This window comes from Talpa occidentalis, unplaced genomic scaffold (genome assembly GCF_014898055.3).
Source record: "Talpa occidentalis isolate TD23 unplaced genomic scaffold, MPIMG_talOcc4v2.1 talOcc4.5, whole genome shotgun sequence".
NCBI classification, from domain to species: Eukaryota; Metazoa; Chordata; class Mammalia; order Eulipotyphla; family Talpidae; genus Talpa; species Talpa occidentalis.
Window position 1 is genome coordinate 89165135 of NW_023604861.1, and position 24504 is coordinate 89189638.

General features: G+C 40.1%; 1 pseudogene; it reads right to left on the bottom strand.

The window, feature by feature from the left end:
- Window positions 1–482: 482 nt before the first annotated feature.
- The window catches only part of LOC119258588 (40S ribosomal protein S4-like), a 53991-nt pseudogene continuing 29969 nt past the window's right edge, over window positions 483–24504 (bottom strand).

The window sequence follows — 24504 nt, forward strand, 5'->3', positions numbered from 1 at the left end:
CAAAAGCTTCTGGTTTATTCAGTCTGCAGTAGCATCAAGAGTCTGTAATTTTAATAAGCACCATAAAGCAATTTCTTCTTTTGTGTGCCTGTAGGGTAAATGATAACTTCTCAGGATTTTGACTGTGGCTGTTGGACTCTGTGGCTGTCACTTGCAGCCGTGAATGCAGGAGGTGTTTGGGAGCATGAGCTCAGAGTACACGCATGCTTGATGGTGGACACCTGGAGTATGGTGAGGACATGTGTAAGTGGGCACACCTGAGTTGAGATACGGAGTATATAGGGGTGGCGCCACCAAAGAGGGGCCCAGTAGATGGTTGTGTGGCAGGGAGAGGTAAAGGCCAGTGGGGAGACCACTAGAGAACGCCAGAGGGCCCTCCTTTGCCAGCTCTGCTCTACTACCTGCTGCCACTATAGTGCCGTAACAACTTTAAGTATTAAGACTTTCCACCCAGCTATGTCATTTAGAAAACATTTCACCCACTACTGTCTGGCTTCCAATCTCTTGTCTCTCTGCAGCAATGGTGAGGCAAAATACCTTTCTTTTGGGAAAGAAAAATCCAAGGTTTGTTGTTTTTGCCAATAGCAAAAGTGTTGGAGAAGTGGGTGGCAAAGCTGTTCCAACTGGCATCTTTGATATGGGCTGCATCAAAAGAACCAGGGTGTCTGTCTCTCAGTGATCTCACCAAATCTTCACAAGTTATTAGCACCTCCCACCACCACATTCGTGATACCAGTGTTAAATTTGATGAAATCAGAAAACTTGCCAAAGCAATCTGATTGGCATCTTTCCTCTTGATTAAAGGGGTCAGTATAGTGGATGACTGCAACATCCTGGGCCACCAGATGAGTGATTGCTTTGGTACCCATGATGATCTTTTTCACTTTGTACAACTGGTAGTTGGCCCTTCATGTGTAATGAGATGAATAGCAAAATGACACTTAGTGTCACAGATCAGATTTAAAAAAATCTCTCAGGTCTTGTCAATGTTTATTCCATTCGTAAAACCATCAGGGTAAGTTATGAGAGTGGGAACCTTGCCATCAATCTTAATGAATTGCTACTTAACAGATCTTCACCAATCTCCTGTTAGAGCATACTTAAATGACGAGAGGGAGACATTCTCTTAGGTTGTGGGAACTGGTGGCTGGACTAGGAGGAAGTACCCTGGTCAGTTTATCTAGCATCCAATGCTTTGGAGATGCTACACACATCAGATGCTTCTTGGGTCCATGAGGTGTGGCTGCATTAGGTACAGAAAGAGTTACAAGCGATTTTGAAATAAATGGCCTAGCTCTAGATTAATGCTGATGATAGATATTAAAAGTGAAGCTACTTTCTATCTGCAATGAAGCCAAGTGAACTTGGAGACAAGGTCAGGAAGTTAGATGAGATAATTAAATAGGAGAAAGGCAGGTGGTGAAACTCAAAGTTCAAAGCAGGTAATTGGAAAGTTGGAGTCAATCATAAGACAATAAATGGAGCAGGTGAGCAGGCTTTCTTAGTAGAGCACCTGTGTCCTGTATTAAGCTAGTATAGCTAGTGACTTTGATGTACTTTGCTATATGAAATATGTGGGGGAGTCTGATTGTATTTGAAACAAGGGTTGGCACGCTAACCCTAACCCCACATTGAAAAGCACGTGGAGACTTTATAAACACTGATAGGGCCTCCCCGGTGGTGCAGTGGTTGAGCGCTGGTTGCAAAGCTGCCTGCAGCCTCTGCAGCGCCGGTTCTATCCCCGGCTGCTCCCCTGCCACCGGAGGCGGGGTCCCACATGGCGCGCAGACCTCTCCTGCCACCCGCTGCTCCCCTCAGCAGTGTACTTCGGTCGGTCCTTCTGCCTGCTCTGCTCCCCGCTCTGGCTCTGGTGAATTCTCTCACCCTCCCGCGCGCTTCTGACTGTACCCAGTGCATGTATAAACAAAACAACAAACAAATAAATAAATAAAAACATGCCTCTATAAAAAAAATAAATAAAAACACGGATACCCATATGTACATATTCTGATTAATTGACCTGGGGTTTGTCTTAGGTAGATATGTCTAAATCTCTTCAGATGATTCTAATGTGTAGCCAGGCTCTGGTTTAGATCTGTAAGAGTACGAGCAACTCAGTTAAATTATCTTGATGGGCAAACAGTTCAACTGGGGACATTGTCAAAATGCACAGGCTTTTCAGTCAGTGTGCGTGGGAACTGAGAGCCTTTGTTTACCTCCAGCTGATATTGATGCTGTTGCCCCACGGACTGCACATTGAGTAGCAAGGGTAGAGACAATCCCAGTTCTCACTCTGCTTCAGGTGTGGAAACATGTTAATTTCACCTTAGAGCTACCAAATCATAAGCCTTGGGTTGGGGGGGTGCAGCAGGGAAGGTGCTGTGTTGGAATAAGCCCTGCAGGCAGTTCAACTGCATGAAGTTTGGGAACCTCTGCTCAGCTCTACAGCATTACCAGCTGCCACTATTTAACCTGGTCCAAGAACACTGCATTCTCCTAATATGACCTAATCTGTCCCAGTGGGGCATCTAGGATTTTAAAAGGAGAGGTTTTGGTTTTCTTTCTCCATCCTGGTGATTATAAGGGCATTATTCTCCCATTACCCCCAAGTGATAATGAATCAACATACTGCTCTTTGTTAAAGCACTGAGCTGCTCAAGCTCTGTAGAATGAGGGGAATGAATGCCTCTTCAGGGTCATTTCCATTTCTGACAGCCTCTGATCACACTCTCCTCCAGCTAGAGAGATTGTGATGGGTTTTGTGCCATTGTCTCTGGGCTTCCCTCAGACTACCCTGTGCTGTATTCTTTTTATTGTTAAACCCCTTTTTATTTTTTTAAAGATTTATTTATTTATGCATACAAGAGCTGGGGTACAGGCCAGAGGTGTGGGAGGTGAGAGGATTCACCAGAGACAGAGTGGGGAACACAACAGGCAGATTGACCAAAGCACACTGCTGAGGGCAGCAGCAGGCGAGACAGGAGAGGTCTGCCTCATCGTGCAGGTTTCTCTCCGGCTGGCCAGGATTGAACCCATGCTGCAGAGGCTGCGGACAGCTTCACAGTGTGGCGCTTAACCGCCTGTGCCATCGGGGAGGCCCAAGTTTTATTTTCTAATACATTCAGCAGAATGCATAGTAAATCACGTCAATGTGCTTTTAAAATATATTTCTTTTTTATTATTTTTTTAATTATTTTTAAAGATTTATTTATTTATTTATTTATTTATTTATTTATTTATACAAGCACTGGGTACAGTCAGAAGCGTGGGAGGGTGAGAGAATTCACCAGAGCCAGAGCGGGGAGCAGAGCAGGCAGAAGGACCAAAGCACACTGCTGAGGGCAGCAGCGCGAGAGGCAGGAGAGGTCTGCTGCATCATGTGGTTTGCTCCATGGCCGGCCGGGATTGAACTCATACCGCAGAGGCTGCGGACTGCCTCATAGTGCAGTGTTCAACTCCCGTGCGCAACCAGGGAGGCCTGTTAAACCCCTTTTTAAAGAAAGTAGGGCAAATGTCAACTGCAGCAGTCATGCAGTTCTTGCAGAGCCAGTAATTATTAGCAGTTGGAACCAGCTCAAGGTACATGGAGACGCAGAGGCACAAGGCCCCTGGGATACTTGAATTCTCCCTGGGGTCCTTGTTGTCTAAAAGCACCCTGAAACTCAGAGGGATGAGTGCAGGAGAGTCCCTGAGAAGTTATCTTTCCAGCTCCTCAGCCTTTATTTCACCCTGTGAGTTGTCTTTAGTCCAATATTGTTGTAATCTGAGAGCCTAGCATGCATACAACCCTATGCATTAAGATGATCAATCATCTTGGTTTATCAGCAATGTTCTGCTTTTTAGCATTCAAAGTCCTACACCCTGCCAAACACCTCAATCCCTGGAAAAGAGGATTGTAGGCTCCTTTAGATCAGAGTTTAGTAACGTTGACACTAGTGACATTTTGGTATGTGTAATTCTTTCTTGTGAAGATTTATCCTGTGCATTGTAAATGTTTATTAGCACCCTACACTGTGCATTTATTAGCACCCTCTAGTTCACCCCAATGCTCCCCCAGTTACATTAACCAAAAATGTTTTCTTACGTGGACATGTATCCCCTGGATAACAAAATCACCCCCAACTGACAGTCACTGTCCTAAATATAAGTCAGTCTGTAATCCAAATCCTCTCCTAGGAAAAGGACATCTCAAACTTTAGTATACATAAGAACCATGTGGGATTGGGATAGACATTCCTCCAAAGAATACATAAAATGGCCAGGACATACATAAAAAGATACCCAGCATCATTAATAATTAGAGAAGTACAAATTAAAAACAAGAGACCACTCCACATAAACTAGACTTGCTGAAATAAAAGACAATTATAAGTTATTGACAAGGATGTAGAGAAGTAGAAACACTTATATATTGCTAGTGGGATTATTATCTACTGTAGCCACTTTGGAAAATAGGTTGGGAGTATCTTAATGTTAAACATGGGGTTATCATTTGATCCAGCAACCCCACTCCTATGTATATACCTGAGAGAATTCAAAACATATATCCAGACAAAAATCTGTACATAACTACTCACAACATTATTTATAACCAAAAAACAGAAATAATCATAATATCCAACTGCTAACTGGATAAACATGTGTCATAGCAATGTAGTGAAATATTACACAGCCATAAAAAGGAATGATGTACTGATATATAATGTAGCATGGACAAACATTTAAAATCTTATACTGAGTGATAGAAATCAGATACAAAATAAACCATATTATATGACCTCATTTAAAAAATACTTACAGCCAGCAAATTGATAAAAACGGAAAGTAAATTTGTGTTTGCCAAGGCCTAGCAGGATAGAGGGGAATGGTGTATGGCTGCTAATTGGCATGAGATTTCTTTTGAGAATGATGAAAATGTCCTAAAATTAGATTGTGGTGATGGTTGCATACTTATGGAAACATGCTAGAATCTGTTGAATTGTACATTTTGTATGGGTGTCCTATGAATTTCAATAAAGCTATTATTCAAAACAAAGAGCTATTTGAGGATCCTGTTAAAATGTATATTCTGATCAGTAAGTCTATAGTGGGGCTTGATTTTCTGAAGGTCATTCTTGGAGAAACAAAGTGTTAGACCAGGTGTTCTTTATGTATGTTCCCTGACTGGCAACATAAAAATAATCTGTGAACTTCTTTTTTTTAAAGTTATTTTTATTTACTTATGCATACAAGAGCTGGGGCTTAGGACAGAAGTGTGGGGGTAAGAGGATTCAAAGAGTGGGCATTCACAGAGTGGGGAGCAGAACAGGTGATCTATTGAAACACTCTGCTGAGGGGAATAGTGGGACAGGAGAGGTCTGCTGTGCCTTGTGGGTCAGCTACCTGGCCAGGGATTGAATTCATGCTGCAGTGGCTGCTGATGGTTTGATAGTACTGAGACTTTAACCCTTGCACCAGCAGGGAAGCCCATAACCTGTGAACTTCTTAGACATAAAAATGCTCAGACTTGGCCCCAGGCCTACTAAATCAAAAATTCTTGGAACAGGGCCAAGGAATCTGTTTTAACAGGCTTTCTAGGTCATTTTTGTTCTTGACAATGTTTAAGGCCATTCCCACCCTGACTGGCTTTCTTCAGCTTGTATGCAGACATGCTTTGTGATAAATATTTGATATTTACTAAGAAAAAAATATTTAAGTTTATCATGTCATTACTTTAAAGAAATAAGTCTCATAACTGAAGAAACTTTCATATAAAGATGTTTTATCCTGGCATTTGGGGATCCCAAGGTGGCCCCATGACATTTTATTATGTATTACAATGTTTCATTAAAAGGTAAAATCATCTTGGTCAGAGTGCTAAGGCACACATAGCCTTTTTTGCATCTTGATATTCATGATCTAACAACATACATGTGATATTCACTTACAACAAGCTGTTTGGCATGAAGAGGGAAAGGCAACTAGAGAAGAAATTCAGAAAGGAAGAGCAAAGTGGAATTTTGGAGAGATTGAGATCTAGTCTGTCTTTGAGATACAGTCCCATCTCTGGAATCAGTGAACTGGAGAGCCTTCTCTCTCACCTTTTTTCTGCGAGTAATATCTCTGTAATTAAATATTCTTTTTAAGAGAGCTAAAGAGAGTCTCTACTTTTGTTGATAGATACACTGTGATTTTCATTATATAAAGAAAATATTGTTTTGCTTATTTTCTGTTTTCCTAGAGGAAATTGGGGCTATAAAGGCCTAGACCTCAGGGATTCAATTTTGCAGAGCCTAATACACCTAGAATCTCAAATACAGTCATTTATGCACCTATGTGTGTTCATAGTCTAAGCAACAGATCCACTCCATTAAGTCATCCTGAGTTCTTGATTCCTAAAGAGGTTTCCCTGGTCTGAAGAGAGAATGTTCTCCCCTTCATCTCTAATTTATTGCCTGATCAGGGCTAGCTTTAGCTTTGGGAATACCCAGGCACTTCTGCTGTTTATTGACTGACATACAGAATTCGGTAAGGTACAACTCAATGTCTCTGTCAACTGGCTTCATGTCTTTTCTGCCTCTCCTAGGCTCATGGCTTTGCATGGAACACCATGTCTTCTGCTTCACTAAATCACAAATTCCTTAATTCATTAAAACAAATTTTTTATTCAAGTTTATGGCAAGGAGTGGTTTAGTGCTAAGCAATATTTTCCTTAGACCCATTTCTGAGAGAAGATTCAATTCAGAGACCAATTGTTGTAATAGTATTCATACACTCCAGAATGGACCAGTTCACACTTTCTAAGCAATTGCTTTCTTGTCCAGTGAGCTGGTATAATTTAAATACAAGAATGATATTGTCTTAGGGCCTCCTTGGTGGTGCAAGGGGTTAAGTCTCAGCACTAAGAAGCTATCTGCAGCTACTGCAGTGCGAGGTCAATCCCTGGCCAGGGAGCTGACCCACAACCCACATAGCATAGCAGACCTCTCCTCTCTTACCTGCTGCTCCCCTCAGCAGTGTATTTAGTCAACCTGCCTGTTCTGTTCCCCACTCTGTCTCTAGTGAATCCTCTCACCCCGACCCCCCACACCTCTGGCCTGTACCCCAGTTCTTATATGCATAAATAAATAAATCTCTAAAAAATTGCAAAGAATATCAGTCTTCCTATCCTCTATGAGCCATTCATCTCCTCTTTTTAGATGGTGGCTAAGTTCAAATCAAGTTTTTCCCATGCAAAGCCTTTACCTTCACTGTCCCATCTCAATAAAATACCATTCCCATAGTTCTCACATGGCTTCTCGTCTTTCAGGGCTCAGCCTAAAATCTCCCCTTTAGGGGAATCTTCCTTGACCAATTAGCAATTACTTCTTATTCTCTCTCACACTGTACAGTTTTTCTTCATTGTTCTTTACTACAGTCTGCAACTGCTTTAAGTATTTGTTTACTCGTCTACTCTTTTTCCTGATATTAATATACTCTATATAGGAAAAGAGACTTGTCATGTACTTTACTTTTTTTATCTTTGATGATTTTTACAAATAATTATGATGAAATAAGCTTTCAAAAATATGTATTTAAAAATGAATAACTTATTTTTGTTCCCCATAAGCTCTGAAAGACTAGGAGCTGTTCTATATATTGTTCAGTACTCTAAGAGTATATAAGGTGCTGTAACAGGGTGGTCCCCAGGAAAGGGGGAGGTTCCAGGTTTCCTGCCTCACCCAAATGGAGGGTGGAGCTGAGCAGGGAGAGAAGAAGCTGCAGAGGAGACTGAAGAAGGAAGGAAGCAGGATGGAGAGTCAGGAGGAGCCTTGGAGGAGGCACATGGAATGGAGAGACATGTGAAGAAACTGCGCTTGCCTTTTGGTCGTGGTCTGGGTGACACAGATGTGGGTGAGAGACCCATGGGGAGGTGACAATGGCAGCTTTTATCTTGATTTTGATTTTGCTCTTTTCCTTCCAGGCTTGTCTGGTTGTTTCTGATGCTTTTCTGTGGGTCCCCACTGGAAGATGCTTTAGACTTGTGGCAGGCTTTGGGGCCTTGCTCTGGGCCAGTCCCATTTGGATGGAGTTTTACCCATGAGGGGACAGGTAACTTTGGGTGCTTGATTTAGAAACTAGATTCTTTGCCTTTCCTGTATTGTTTCCTAATTGTATTAAAGTTCCTTCCCATTAAAGTCTCATATGTTTTGTGTTGATGCGGCGGATGGCAGAACCCATTTAGAATAGGCAGGTTTGCGGGGTCTGGGCTGCTCCTTTCCCTGCCCTGTAACAGAAGGAAGCAGGATGGAGCCAGAAGGAGCCCTGCAGGAGGCACATGGAGCCCAGAGACACGTGAAGAAACTGTGCTTGCCTTTGGTCATGGACTGGTTGAAACAGATGTGGGGAGGTGACAATGGCAGTCTTTGTCTTGATTTTGATTTTGCTCTTTTCCTTTCAGATTTGTCTGGTTGTTTCTGATCCTTTTCTGTGGGTCCCCACTTGAAGATGCTTTAGACTTGTGGCAGGCTTTGGGGACTTGTTCTGGGCCAATCCTGCTTGGGTGGACTTTTACCCATGAGGGGACAGGTAACTTTGGGTGCTTGATTTAGAAACTATATTCTTTGTCTTTTCTGTATTGTTTTCTAATTTTATTACAGTTCCTTCCCTTTAAAGTCTCATATGTTTTGTGTTGATGTGGCGGATGGCAGAACCTATTTAGAGCAGGCAGATTTTCAGGGTCTGGGCTGCCCCTCTCCCTGCCCTATAACAGTACCACTCATGCAAAACATGCTAATTAATCAACCAACATAAGCATCTCTCCGTGAAGTTGTCTAGGCAATAATATAAAGTTTAATTCTCAAAGCTTGCTCAGTTCTTTGCTCTGCTTTCCCTCTTTTCTGAAAACAGTTACAAAATGGCTTGCTGTGTAGTTTTAAAAATTAATACTAGTTTATCTAACTCTGTCTATGTAGTTAAAATGAAGTAAGTAGTGTCAACATCATACATTTTAAAAAGGGGTCAGGAAACTATTAATGGTAGTAGGCAAAAATATATAACCAACCTTTTTTTTTCATCCTTAATTATAAGGTAAGAGACTCAAAAGGGACATATTTTCAGGGTGAGCATGGCTCATTTATGTAAGTGACAAGCCCTCTGGAACCCTGTTTGCTTTCTTTGAATGCTCGTATTGCTTTGTGTGAGGAATATTGGGAGAGGCTGGATCACTCCTTCTGTTTTATTTACATGTGTGTAACAAGGTGGTTCTCATGGTTTGGGGGTCCTGGGGTGCCCCTCTCCCTGCCCTGTAACATGTGGAATATCAAATACAAAATAAAGGATCAGACAAAACCAAACCAATAACAAACTCTAGAAATTTGACTGTAAAATTGAGGCTACCAGAGGAGGAGGAGACGGAGGGGGACAGCAAAATGAGGAGGCAGCACTGTGGACTGTGGTGGAGGATTGAGGGTAGCTTGGTGGTGGGTGTGGTGTGGTAACATACCCCTGAAGAATGTGATCCACCTCTAAATCATGTATTTTGTTGTAAATCAATATTACCTCAATTAAAAAAAAATAGAAATTACTCCTTCTCTGAAAGTTAATTTGCTTGTTTCTTTTTCCTTGAAGGGACTGAGGAGAAGTTGAACCTTTGAGGTTCTTCTCAAATATCAACTAGATGTACACTACTGTTACCACAGTTTCAGGTTTTCAGGCCTAGTTTCCTAGCCAGAAATGGATCCCAGCCTGCGGGGGCAGCCTGAGCCCCAGCCACTATGCTCACCATGGGTTGGTGTCTCAGGAAGCTGCAGCAGGAACTTCAGGCAAGCAAGTAAAAAGAGGCAGCTTTGTTTAGAGAAATAGATATAAGGAAAAGTTTATTAAGGAGAAAAGGAACAGAAACAAAGTGGGACTACCAGGCCTGGGAGGGCGAAGGAAGCTGAAATGGAGCCCTGCCTCAGGGAATATAGACCTTCTTTGCCTAATAATTCGAAAGCCCTGTCAGTCTCTTTATGATTGGTTAGTTCTCAGTGGTCTCACTCAACTCTGTCTTAAAGTTTCTGTGCCCAGAATTACATTTTGCATCTCAGCCCTTATCTTAGGTCATTTTTCTTTATGGCCCAGTCCTTGTCCTGAAATGTCCTGTTGCCCTTAATCTAAGGGCTGTTTGATTGTCCCCTTTGAAATTTGTTGCCCTTATCTCTGGAGCCTTCCTTATTCCTCCAAGGCATTTTTCTATTCTTTTCTCACCCTAGAAGCTATCTGCTAGCTCTATGACTCACTAGTATTCTACTGGAATAATTTAAGACATTATACTTTGCCAAAGAAAGTGGTAAATTGGTTTTGAATTATTTTTTAATTTTATTGACTTATGCCTAGATTACATAACTATATCATTTTTGATACATGTGTGAATATACCATACTTACCCTCCACCAAAGCTCCAAAATCATAATTCTCTCACCTTCCCTAACCTATCCCCTCCTCCCATGGACCTCATTCCCTCTAATAATCATTATAGTATTCATAGAGTATAAAGATTATTCTTGCAGTTTTGCCAGTTTTTTGTTTGATTATTTATATTATATAAATGAGTGAAGAGCTAGACAGCCACAGTTAACAGATTAATTAAATGTATGGTGGTTTGTCACTTCCATTTCTTTTTTTTTTTTTAAAGAGGATGTATTTTTATTTATTTATTTGTTTGTTTATTTATACATGCGCTGGGTACAGTCAGAAGCACTGGAGGGTGAAAGAATTCACCAGAACAGAGCGGGGAGCAGAGCAGGCAGAAGGACAGAAGTACACTGCTGAGGGGAGCAGCGGGTGGCAGGAGAGGTCTGTGTGGCATGTGGGACCCTCCTCCGGTGGCTGGGGAGCAGCCGGGGATCGAACCTGCGCTGCAGAGGCCGCAGGGAGCTTCGCAACCCAACACTCAACCGCTGCGCCACCGGGGAGGCCCTGTCACTTCCATTTCCACCATGATTCTTTGATACTGTGTCCTCCCCCACCCTCATGTCTTTGGAGAGTAGGGCATTTCCAAAGAGCCTGAAACACAGGTCAGAAAGTTTGAATTTGTATAACACATTTGTATTGGCTTTTCAAAGACTGGGTCAATTTGCAAGATGCATTGTCTGCAAAGCAGAGAAGTCAAAAGGACCCAAGTTTGCAAAGTTCCAATCTCTACTCTGATATTGATTTTTTTACATGGCCTGAAGCCAGATGTTGAACCTCCCACAGTTTCTTCTTCTACTTATCTGTGAAATGGAGATGAAGTTCTGTGCCTCAAAGCAATTCAGAGGGAATTAAATAATAGCTTAAAACCCTTTTGAAATGGTGAAGAGGTGTTTCCTTTTAGCTTCTATCAGATGTTATATAATTTTCCATTTATGGAAAAATTAACTTCAAATATATCAAATGTTAGGTTTGACCTAATCACCTGTTGATTAATGGTTCTGAAAAATCATTGTGGGGTGTCTGAGACAGCAAATATGAGTGGTACCCTGCAAATTCCTATCTGCAGATCACAGTATAAAACTGCCTTTGAGAGCACCTGCCCCCAGCTTTCCTTTCACAACTGCTGTCCTCCCAAGTGGAATGTATATGCAGTTTGACTGAAATATAAAAGACTGTCCTCCTTGTGATTGAATTGTTTCTTGGCCAACATTGACTAGTTATTTTGAAATTTCATTAACAAAAAAATAAAACAAAGGCAATTCTGCCTTCTATTAGCATTTTTCCTCAAATAATTGTTGGACTTACAGTGTTGAATAATTCCTGCCCAGCAGGCCCAAGTAAATTCTTTAGATGCCAGAAAGCAAACCAAAGGCAAAATGAAAACAGCTAGAAAGACTTCCAGAGCAAGTAAGGACTGACATTTCACTTAAAAGCAGCATGACTAGTTAAGCCTCAGGGTTTTGGAATCAGATTCCACTTGAACTTAAGTCTCAGATTGGTCAGTTGCACACAGTGTATACTTGGATAAATGAAACTCATTAATTTTTTTTTTTGGTAGTGTTTCTTCAGGTCAGCAAATGTGCCTCATTTATTGTCATATCTGAAGTGCCTAACACATAATTTGGACTCAGTAAGTATTTACAGATTAGATTAATTAATTTAGGACTGGGTAGCTTCACAATTGTTAGAAAAGAGAGGAGGCCAAGGGTATCAGACTGAAAGGGGCTTATTGAAAGTCCATGAGGGGAAGACTCTGCAGGCCAAGAGTTGCTCCCCAAAATAGGAGTGTGGGTCTTTATAGGGTTAGGCTACTGCCAGAGATTTTGGCTCATGAGAACAGAGGGCAGCAGGGTCTGCTGGGAGAGGGTGTGCTGGGAATTACCGCCAGGGCCAGAGGTCTCTACTGCAGGAGGGGTTTGCTGGAGTATTTACTGCTGTCGGCTTCTCTCTAGTTGAGCTTATCTCTGGGTGCAGGGGCAGTGACAGTTTTACAAGGGGTCTGTGTGTGCTCTCTTCAACAATATTCTTAGAAAAAAGGACAAATTTGTACTCTTAGACTAACACCACACTTAAGCTTGAAAGAGGAAAAGATGGTTCTGAAGTAGATTTTGGAGATGTTGGGTTCAGAGAGTGGGTCCATGGGTTAACTCAGGGGAAACTTTCATCAGAAATACCTTTTCAGCAACACCAGCAAATTAATCAGGTGAGTTTCCCCATGAGACAGAGGCATTAGTTATATTCAAATGGGCAGGTTTAATATAAAAGGAAAGGAAAGTAAGGGTAAAGGACACTTGCATAGACACAAGCAGGCAGAAAGTGATGCCCCCAAAAGGGACAGGTTTTGTAAAAGAGAGGCTTGCATGGTCGCAGGTGGGCAGCCGTGGTAGGAGAGCAGCTCTGCTAAGGAGGTCAGTGAAGAGAAGTACTGTTATGGTCACAGGTCACAGTTGGGCAGGAGGGTTGCTAGTGCAGAAATTGCACTGATGGTCTTTTTCTCTTTGGAAGAGGGCTCATTCCTTTGTGGAGTTAACTCTTATTAATTTTTATTTTTTTATTTTTTACATCATTGTTCATTTTTAAACAATGTTTTCATTACCCGCCCCCCCCCCAGGTTTAGTCTCCATAGAATTTCTTCCCCAATGCACCCGTGCACCATCACCACATTCCCTTGTGTTTATCCCTCCCTCCCTTTGTCCCCTCCCTCTCCTCCTCCTCCCCTGCAGGATGTCTCTGGTTTATAACTGTCTGTTTTTGTTTTGTTGTGTTTTGTATTATTTTTTCCCCTGATATTTTATTGGAGGTTCCCCTATATTTCTCTCCTATAAGTGAAACCATCTGATATTTTCCTTTTCCTTCTGACCTATTGCACTGAGCATAATTCCTTCTAGCTCCATCCATGTTGCTGTGAATGGCATGTGTTTATCTTTTTTGATTGCTGAGTAATATTCCATTGTGTATATGTCCCACATCTTCTTGATCCAGTCATCTATTTTTGGGCACTTGGGTTGTTTCCAGGTAATTGTCAAGGAAAGTGTAGGTTCCAGGTTCCTTCCACCCTATAACATAACTACAATACTGTTAAAATTGTAACAGGGTGGTCCCCAGGAAAGGGGGAGGTTCCAGGTTTCTTGACCCACCCAAAAGGAGGGTGGAGCTGAGCAGAGAGAGAAGAAGCTGCAGAGGACACTGAGGAAGGAAGGAAGCAGGATGGAGAGCCAGAAGGAGACATGGAGGAGGCACATGGAGCCGAGAGACATGTGAAGAAACTGCACTTGCCTTTTGGTTGTGGACTGGGTGACACAGATGTGGGTTAGAGACCTGTGGGGAGGTGACAATGGTGGGTGGCTTTTGTCTTGATTTTGATTTTGCTCTTTTCCTTCCAGACTTGTCTGGTTTTTTCTGATCCTTTTCTGTGGGTCCCCACTGGAAGATGCTTTAGACTTGTAGCAGGCTTTGGGGCCTTGCTCTGTGCCAGTCCTGCTTGGGTGGACTTTTACCCACCAGGGGACGGGTAACTTTGGGTGCTTGATTTAGAAACTAGATTCTTTGCCTTTCCTGTATTGTTTCCTAATTGTATTAAAGTTCCTTCCCATTAAAGTCTCATATGTTTTGTGTTGATATGGCAGATGGCAGAACCTATTTAGAGCAGGTAGGTTTGCAGGGTCTGGGGTGCCCTTCTCCCTGCCCTGTAACACAATGAGCAATCGACTTTCAATATTCAAAGGGACTCTAGTTTTCAGACTAATTCCTATGAATGAGATAGGTTGGAAAGGACAGTGCTCCTTGAAAAGCAAACTCAAAGCTATGATGCTATGGCTGATATAAAAAGTGAACTTAGAATTTTGATCAATTACTGCTAAAGCTGAAACTTTTCTTAAAACCTCTAATCCGGGCCTCCCTGGTGGCTCAAGGGGTTAAGACACAACCTGTGAAGCTATCAGCAGCCTCTGCAGCACAAGTTCAATCCCCAGCTGTCCAGGGAGCAACCCACATGCACTGCAGACCTCTCCTATCTCACCCACTGCTCCCCTCAGCAGTGTACTTCTGTCAATCTGCCTGTTCTGTTCCCCACTCTGTCTGGTGAATCCTCTCAGCCCCTCCACCTCTGGCCTATACTCCAGTTCTTGTATGTATAAATCTTTAAAAAAAAAAAAAAACAAAAAACCTCTAATCCTAAATTATTCCTGTTCGGGGGAAAGGATGTTCTGAGTGAACTCCACAAACACAGGTTTTATGGGCTCCACCCCTAACCCAGACCAAAGACATCCAAGGGACCAAGGACTACAAATCCCATAATGCTATCACCACCGAAGGGAGGATTGCTGGGAACTAAGGGGGGGAGTTAAGCAGCCAGGCTTGGCACATAACCAGAGGCATGTGGGCCTTGGGGGCTGATTGGTTTTCCACAGCCTGAGCGTGCTTTTGGGGCCCAGCTCAGCGAAACTGGTAGGACACATTCACTAATTTATCTTTCTCTCTTTTTCCCTGGGTTAATTCTTTCTCCAGTTCCCCTTTTTGAAAATATTTATTAACCTTTTTGTGTGTATGTCTGCAGTTGAGGCTTAGAAGTCCCTTTTAAATGCATGGGTAAGGGCCCAGGCAACCCATTTCACATTAGGGCTGCCCTGTAACAGTTCTTTACCAAGATTTGGACAATGTTGTCTGATTTTGTTTAATCTACATTTTAAGCTACTTTTAATTTCTTCTCCAAATGCGCTACAGGAAATAACCTGTCCAATGATTTGTTACTAAAATTTTATTCTCTGTCATGGCTTTGAGTAACATTTGCCTGAAAATAGATGCACAGTTTTATTTTTTTTAAGATTTATTTATTTATGCATATAAGAGCTGACTAGCGTGGGACAGAGGTACAGAAGGGTGAGAGGATTTACCAGAGACAGATTGGGGAGCAGAACAGGTGGACTGACTGAAATACACTGCTGAGGGGAGCAGCGGGTGAGACAGGAGAGGTCTGCTGTGCATGTGGGTAGCTCTCTGTCTGGTGATCAAACTCGTGCTGCAGTGGCTGCAGATAGCTTCATAGTGCTGGGTCTTAACCTCTTGCACCACCAGGGAGGCCCCTAAACACACAGTCTTAAATAGGAAAGTCAGAAAGCTACTCATGATTCACTTTTACAAAGAAATAATCTCAAGAAAAAAAATCTCAATGGGCAGTTAAAAGACCCGGGTCTGAGTCCTTCCACTGCCATCATTTAGCTAGAGGTTTTCACGAAGCTCACTGACTTTTCTTTGGGCTTAGATTTCTCATGGGAGAAATAAAGAGGTTAGGCAACCTGAGGTTAGGCCCTGTGAAGGCTGGAAAAAGCATTTCATAGAAAAGTGTTTACACAGTACTCAGCTCACTGGAGAGAGGAGCACATTAGAATCTCAGCGAAGTGGACTTGTTCCCATTACCACATGCAAACCCAATGTGTATTGTAAGAGTTTTCTGAGAGTACTGTTCTAATAGAAGGAGAAGGGAGAAGTTAATCTCTGTTTCAATACCCTTTTTAAATACCAAAAAACTTTAGTCCCAAAGGTCTTGGGCAATTCTTGGGTAGGGGTGGGGGAGGGAGGGGGAAATAAACTGACACTGAAGTCATGAAGCTAAATTTCCAGAAATGGTTGGTGATGAGTATTTCTCTAGGTTTTCTTATAGACAGTATTAATTATTTGCCAGATGTATAAATATAAGATTTCTGGCAATAAAAATAATCTTTAAAATTTTCCAAACAGTTCTGATGAGACCCTAGTAAATCTCATGTAAATCTTTCTGAATTCTGTCGCATTATGGATTGACACTGGAGTCAAGAAAAAATTCTCCATATTTTCATATTGTTATTTCATCTAAGAAAATTTACTATATAATATCTTTTGACTTGGAGTTCTTCAAGTTCTGGTAGACTTCTTTAATTGTATCTTCAGAAAATTTAAAAAGTAGTGATCATTTGAGTATAAACTGTTTTTGATGAATTTATACACTTTAAAACTTTAATAATATTGATAATAGTCTAATCAAAGTTTTTAAGTTCTTTAATTTGTGTGCAAATGATTTAGATTTTATTCAATAATTCAGGTGATTTCAAAATGACATGCTTATCAAGTTAGAAATTGACACAGAGCAGATGGCCCTAAACCTCCAGGATGACTATCAAAATTCAGACTTGTCTGAGTTTGCTTTTAAAAATTGTTGAAGTGGGTGCACTAGAGATCTATGTGCATAAACAATCAAAGGAACTTTTGAAAAATAAATTATCCCAAGAGAGGAGAATAAAAATCCCACACTGACAGTATATTATGACTGAAGCCAAAGGCCCGTTTCAAAACTGAATGATGCATCCTACTCAAGTTGGTTTTCAAGATACTTCCTATGACTCATTACTTAGTCTTATGAGAAAAGATTTCCACCAAAAATAAGTCAATAAAGGATTCTAGAATGAAAGGTCCAGTACACAAAAATCTCTACAGGAAATTGGCAGTATAGGGTGGCAGGATTTTGTGAGCTTGCTAATCAAGTGAAAAGAGAGACCATGAGATCCATTTCCCACTGCAGCGGAAGAGAAAAGATGCAATAAGACATTGAAAGTGTATCACTTTTCAGAATATAAAAGAGGCAGAAGATTTTGTGTATACAGGTAGAAATATTCCCTAAGGAGCTTGGAGTGAATGAGTCACATACAAATAGCAAGAGAAATGACCACACTGAGGAGACCAATCAGTAGCCTGAATGGGTTTATCTTCTAGCATGAGAGAATCTAAGTTGGTCAAAGAAGTCTTTTTCCACAAGTAGCAGACACTCATTCAGAAAAACACAAAGAGAAGGAATGCACTGGCTCCTATGACAGTAATTCATGAAACTTAAAGGAGGATGTGCAACTGACTTTTACTGAGTTGAGGAAATAAGAGACTTAAGGACACAAGGTTCTCAGCTTTTACATTTCTGCTCAGTATACTTGGCTTTCATTCTTTCTTCAAACTGTCCATTTCTGTTTCACCAAAAGGAATATAGAATATGAACACTAACTTGCTGTTGCACATCAGCATCTAGTTCCAGAGACATTAATGCACCAGTATCCTGATGTTTCCAATTAGCAATTCTGAGAGGAAATCTCCTTGTGAGAGCAGATACTTTAACAAGTATTCACCACATAGATATTTCCTATACCACATAGATATTTCCTTTAGTACCAGTTTATTTCCTTTAGTACCAGTTTGGAGAAAATGATGGGGGATGGGAGGGATTGGAAGTTTTGCAATTCTTGGGTGATATCTGAAACTGAACACTAAATATGACACTTATTATGGATATTAGAATGATGCCTTGGAAATAAATGCTACAAAGCTGAAGCCCAGTAAAGGTAGAAAGATCATTATTTTTTTTCCCTTTATTATCATGAATCAAAGAAAAAAGTTGATACCAGTCTTGAAAAAGTGTAATTATTATTTAGACATTAAAAGACTAAAAAAGGGAATGAATACCAGATTTAACATTAAAAAAAATGTCATGGCCCATACAAGTTAAAATAATAAAAAAATGCTCTCTGTATACTTGACAAGCCCTCCAATATTTTATATGAGTGTTCCTTGTCTTTTGTGTGTGAAATCTTATAAATAGAATGAGGGATTGTATTACATAAACATTTTCTGGTATTGGCAAGATTAGGTTTATACTTTTTTTCAGAGTATGTATTTTAAAAAATATTCCTTAAAATAGAGTTTATTTTGCTAAATTTACTTTTCATTTGAATCAAGCCATAATGGACATGATGAAATTATCCTGAAATCATAGAATACTCTGTTGTAGTGACTTATAAGATAATCTCTTAAAGTGATTTCTGAACTTACTCAAATATGAGAACCCCTTTCTCATATTTATATATAAAGACAACCTTACAGATATGTATGCACATGCTGAGAGTTTCAAATGATTGAGAAATTACATTATGAAAACTATTTACTATATTGTGACCAAGAAATGTTTTTAAAAAATGTTTTTGAATGGATTGTGCTAAGCACAATAAGACGTAAGGAGAAAGAAAAATACTGGGTGGTTATACTCATTATGTGGAAAATAGAGAAACAAAACAAAGAGTCAGAGAAAACCAAACCAAAAACAAATCTAAAAATATGACTATAAAGCTGAGACTACTGGAGGGACAGAGGGAAGTTATAGAACTAAGGTGGGAGAGATCTTAATGGACTATGGTGGTGGATGTGGTGTGGTAACATAGCTGAAGAGGTGTGCTCCTATACCTCTTAATCATAGACAGTACTGTAAACCAATAATACCTCATTAAAAAAATTAAAAATGAATATTTTTATTATTGCAATATACTTCCATGTATTATGTTTAAGTGAGTTAATCATTAGACCATTTATAAATAAAACATGGTCCCTACCTAGAATGACAGCATTTTAAAATGTTTCTACAACTCTCAGGAATCTGTGGCCCACAGATTAGTAATCACTGTTTCTTTTTTCTTTTTTAAAGATTTATTTATTTATGCATACAAGAGCTGGGGTACAGGCTAGAGGTGTGGGACGTGAGCGGATTCACCAGAGACATAGTGGGGAAAGGAACAGGCAGATTGACCGAAGTACACTGCTGAGTGGAGTAGCAGGAGAGTCAGGAGAGGTCTGCTGTAACATGTGGGTTGCTCTCTGGCAGGCCGGGGATCGAACTTGTGCTGCAGAGGCTGCGGACATCTTCCTAGGTTGAGTCTTAACCCCTTGCACCACCAGGGAGGCCCTAATCACTGTTTCTTCATACAACCTCATTTTATAGATGAACGTACTGAATAATTTTCCTAAGGTCAAAAATGTAAAAAATGTAAAAAATTAGTGGAAGAACCAGGACTGGAATTAGATTTAGCAGGCAAGCATATCAGTTCCAAGGGTCTTCTACCTGAATCAAATAATAAATTACCTCATTCAATTTATATTTAAGTATCTTTTTTTGGCTTTGATGCTATATATACACACACACTAATTTTATATATGTATATATATACACACATATTTATATATACACATATGTATCAACTACATATATTTGAAAGATACATATTTCAAATACATATGTATATATACACATAAAATTGTGTAACATAGTTGTTTTTTTTTAAAGATTTATTTATTTATGCAAGAACTGGGTACAGGCCAGAGACGCAGGAGGCTGAGAGGATTCACCAGAGGCATCATGGGGAGCAGAACAGGCAAAGGCCCGAAAACACTGCTGAGGGGAGCAGCAGGTGAGACCTCTGCCGCCCTATTTGGGTTTCTCCCTGGCCGGCCAGGAATTGAGCCTACGCTTCAGAGGCTGTGGACAGCTTCACAGCACTGTGCTCAACCCGCTGCGCCACTGGGGGAGGCCTATAACAGTTTTTTACATAATCCAAACTATCATCATTTTCCATTGTACAACATTTAGATACTCTGGTAGGATAATGCTTGCAGGCATGAATAAAACCTCATACTTTGTAAAGGTTGTTTCTTATACCCAGTATCAGGGTTTGATAATGTGATGTATTACAACAAATATATATTTGACCTTCCTCCTGTTTATGGTACTGAGCTCCTAAAACCTTTGGAATTTTCCTAAGTGATTATAATAATAAGAGTGTCTTTTGTTATATTAATGAGGTAACTTTTGGAATGCCCTGGTCACCAAAGGATGGAGACAAGTTGCCAGAGCAACCTTCCAGTAAAGAATTGTAACTTTCAGTCCCACCCTCTGACCTCAGGCAAGGGGAGAGCCACTGAAGTTTGGATCAATTGCCATGGGCTAATGATTTAATCCATTGTGCCTACAGAATGAAGCCTCCATAAAAAACCCCTGAAATCACAGGATTTGGAGAACTTCCAAGTTGGTGAACACATGGAGATTTGGGAAGCATGGCTTACTCAGAATACATGAAAACTTTGCCTTACATCTCTTCTCCCTGGGCATTCCTGAGTTATATATATTCTTATATAATAAATGGATAATCTAGTGAGTAAACAGATTTCCAGAGTGAGTCACTCTAGGAAATTAATCAGATCCAAGGAAGGGATACTTGAAATGCCAACTCCCTAGCCAGGTGACAACCTGGATTTACAAATAACATCTAAAAGGTTGCGGGTGGGGGGGATTGTCTGGTAGGACAGAGTCCTTAACCTGTGGAATAGGATGTTGTCTCCAGGTAGATAATGTCAGAATTGAGTGGAATTGTAGGGTAATCAGGTGATATCTGGAGAATTTGTAGGGGCATGTGAGGGAAGCACACTGAGCTCCTAAAACAAGAATTTGGTGACCAGGGCACCTAAAAGAGGGGCATTTTGAAACTGAGTTTACTTCTAAGAGAGGATAGTTTGTCAGTGTTTCCTACTAATTTCTCTAAATTTATTTTCTCAGGCTAGTTGATAACATTACATTTTAAAAGAAATAGAAGAAAGCAATACAGAAATAATACAAACCCTTATCACTCCACCAAAGAAGTGATTGGGCATTGAGACCTAAGTTTCATGTCATTCTCTAAAAGGGAGATACATACCCCCAGTTTGAAAGAAACTCATTGAGGGGCTTCTTAAAACCTGTTACTAGATGTCCAGCCTCTGCTTGGAGAAAATAAATATCTCAGCCCAAAGTCATATTTTCCTGCCAAAGCACTTACACACTGGTAAAATATAACTATGACACATAATTTATTCTGTTATAGAAATAATTACCTATGATAGCTAGAAGGAATTTTTTTCCTTCTTTCAAAATGAAAGTCAACATCTTGCCCCCCATATTTTTTGCTTCACTGTACTATTTGGAATCAGTTTTGCAAAAGTGCACATCATCATAATCATTTACTTCAGCCTTTGGTGAGTTGCATTAATCTCAGCAGCTTCTTTTAAAAAATAAGCTACATTGAACGGCTTTACTAAATATTATAGAGCTTTCTAACATCTGAAAGGCAGTATGGTGAGGCTCCACTAGATTGAACTGGGCATTCACATCCCATTTATAAAGATTCCTAATGTATTCTTCATTATCATTCCAGTCACTCATTGAGTTCCATTATAACTTTTATTGATTCTATTTTCAGAACGAGTCTGGGGATGAGACAAAGAAGTAATTAAGTAGTTTTTCAAAAGATAACCACTGTCACCTAAAATCTTTAAAGGAGAATAAAATACCTACCAGATTTTACCATATCTAAACAGTTTCATAACTTATCAAAGAATCATTAACATTTGGAAAATCTGGAGAATTTGGAAAATGTACCTCACTGAAACTGTTACAGATCAGGGAGAGGGGCACTCCCGAACCCCCAAACCTGTCTGCTCTAAATTCTGCCATCCACAGCTTTAAGACAAAACATCCTCTAATGTATGAGATCTTTGTGGGACCCTTGCCGGTGGCCGAGGATCAAACTGGTGCTGCAGAGGCTGCGGGCAGCCTTGCAACCCAGCGCTCAACCACTGCGCCACCAGGGGAGGCCCTAATGTATGAGATCTTTAATGGAAAGGAACTTTAATAAAATTAGTGTGCAATAAAGAGAAGGGAAAGAGTAGGTAAAATAGTTTTCAAATCCAGTACCCAAAGTTTCCCATCAACTTATGGTTAAATGCCCAGTCAAACATGGTTGACCCATGAGGGCCACTGAGGTCTCAGGGCCACTGAGACTCGAAATTTGACAGAAGTCTAAGGCATCTCCAGGTGGGGCCCATGGGTATGGGTCAGAAACTGCCAGACAAGTCTAGAAGGAAAAGAACAGAATCAAAATAGATAATATGCTATTAGATAAATAAATGCTGCCATTTGAAACCTCTCCAAAAACCTCTCATCCATGTCTGTTTCAAGTATCTCCTCCCATGTCCCCCAAGTCACTGGTACAAGTCCAAGGTTGAGAAGCAAGCACAGCTTCTTCGCATGTTCCTCTGACTCGTGTGCCTCCTCTGGGTCTCCTTGCTTCCCATCTCTCTATTACCTTTTCCTGTCCCTCTCCAGCTTCTCCTGATCAGCTGCACCCTTCCTTGGGTGGGCAGGGAACCTGGAATCTCCCCTTTCCCTGGGGACCACCCTTTTACAAAACTGATTGTTTTTAGGAATACCTGTATAGTGTGATGATTTGGTGTGAATTCACATCTGTCTCAGATATAGGCTGTATTCTAGAAATAGCTGCACCTCTGTGTCACATCCTTGAAAATGTGTACTTTAAAAATTAATGTCCTATGTAAATACTGTAAGCACTTTGGGCACATTCCTATGATAAAGCATTGTTTTGTTGAAAATTCACATTGATTTTAAAGCATTCAAATAAGTTCAACACAGGGACCAAAAAAGAGAAAAAAATAACTCTGCCTAAAATAAATGGTGAAATAGGTAGTATCTGTTTTAAACAGAAAATTCTAATTCAAATATGACCCTTGGCTCTGGTACTTTAAGTAATTGGCATGCTATACTATAAATGTGGCAATGAAATGTATAAACAGGAGTGGTAAAAATTTACAAGCTATTAAAAGTTGTTTAAAATTATTCAGTCTCTGTAGTGCTACAAAAGGACCTATCTGATTCAAAAGCAAACCTGTTCAGAGCAAATCACATGTGACCCTTTAGTAAATAAGTATGATCGGCTCTCTAGAAGTACTGTGTTTAGATATTTCCCTTCCTGGGGTATAGGTAGTAATTTACTGGACTGACAATGCATTTTATTTTACAAAAGAGGAGGGAGGGTCTCTTTAACTAATCTGTCTGGAGGCAAGTTTAGTTATTTAATCACACTGCCTTAACCTTAATCCCAAGAACAGTATAACTGAAAAAAAAAAAAAATAACAACTCTCAGATTATTGGTGTGTGATTTTCAATCCTATTCATTGGATGTGTGTCAGAGGTAATGGGGGTAGAGATAAGAAAGTGGAAGAACTTAGAATAGATGCCTTTCCTGTACCATTACTCAAACAAGAGCAGTCACCCTAATAGCAGGCTCTGTACAAGATAATAAAGACAGAATGCTGATGTTAAAAACAAGTTTCAAGATCCATTTTCATTATCTATTGATGAAACATTTCAGTCCTGGAAGGAAGAAGTTGATAAGGTCTATTAAGTTATTAGAAATAAAACCAGTGATAGAACAAATCTTAGGTCATACATATGACCGAGGAGGTGAGAGTAAGCTCCTTTCCCTCTATGTCCTGATTGTCTTCATTTGTAGAATTGTCTTTTAACTCAAAGGATCTAGTAATTCCTACCCAAATTCTCCCAATGACCAAAGCTTTCTTTTAAAGTTTGTTTTGTAAATAAATTTAATCTCATATTGCTACAAAAGAGACCGAAGTCTGATTTATCATTCACTATTCATGTAGTTAATAAATTTGAGCAATTTTGTCACCATTATAGTACTCACAATTTAAAATCTCTCACCTTCTTTCTCTCTCTCTCTCTCTTTCACATACACACACATACACACACACTTACAATTTATCATTTTTAATTCTCCGATGGCTCTTTTGTGTTAGTTGATGGCATAATGATCTAAATAAGAAATTAAAAATGTTGGAGAGTGGAAGAAATTACTTGGAAATTTTACACTTTCTCCAAAAAGGCCTCTGAACATGACCAAGAATATCTTAGGGAAATCACCCTGCTCCCGGATCCTTCTCTAGTCTTGAAGTCTCAAAATATCTTCACACTAACTTTAGAGCTATCTTATCGGAATTAGGCTCACATTAACCAAATTCAAATGAAAAATAAGTTTTCTGGAGTTTAAATAACTGAATATATGTGGCCCAACCTATATTTCTTAAATGTAAACTAATAGGAGAACACTTACCTTATTATTTTGCCATTTTATTAATTTAAATAAAAAGAAACAAGTTACTTTGATGGCAGTTTCAAATCTTTTGTATTCAGTCAAATATGTAAAGCAGATACTTTGCAAATACAGGCCTGTGAATATTTGTTCACATCTTTTTTATTGACTATAATATTAAAGAATTCATCTTGTCTACAGGACAGTACAGGGTCAGAGATGGGGTCACATTATCTCCTCATCCACAGACCTAACATATTATCTCAATCATAGATGTGCTCAGCGCTTGTCATCGAATGAGTTGATGGTA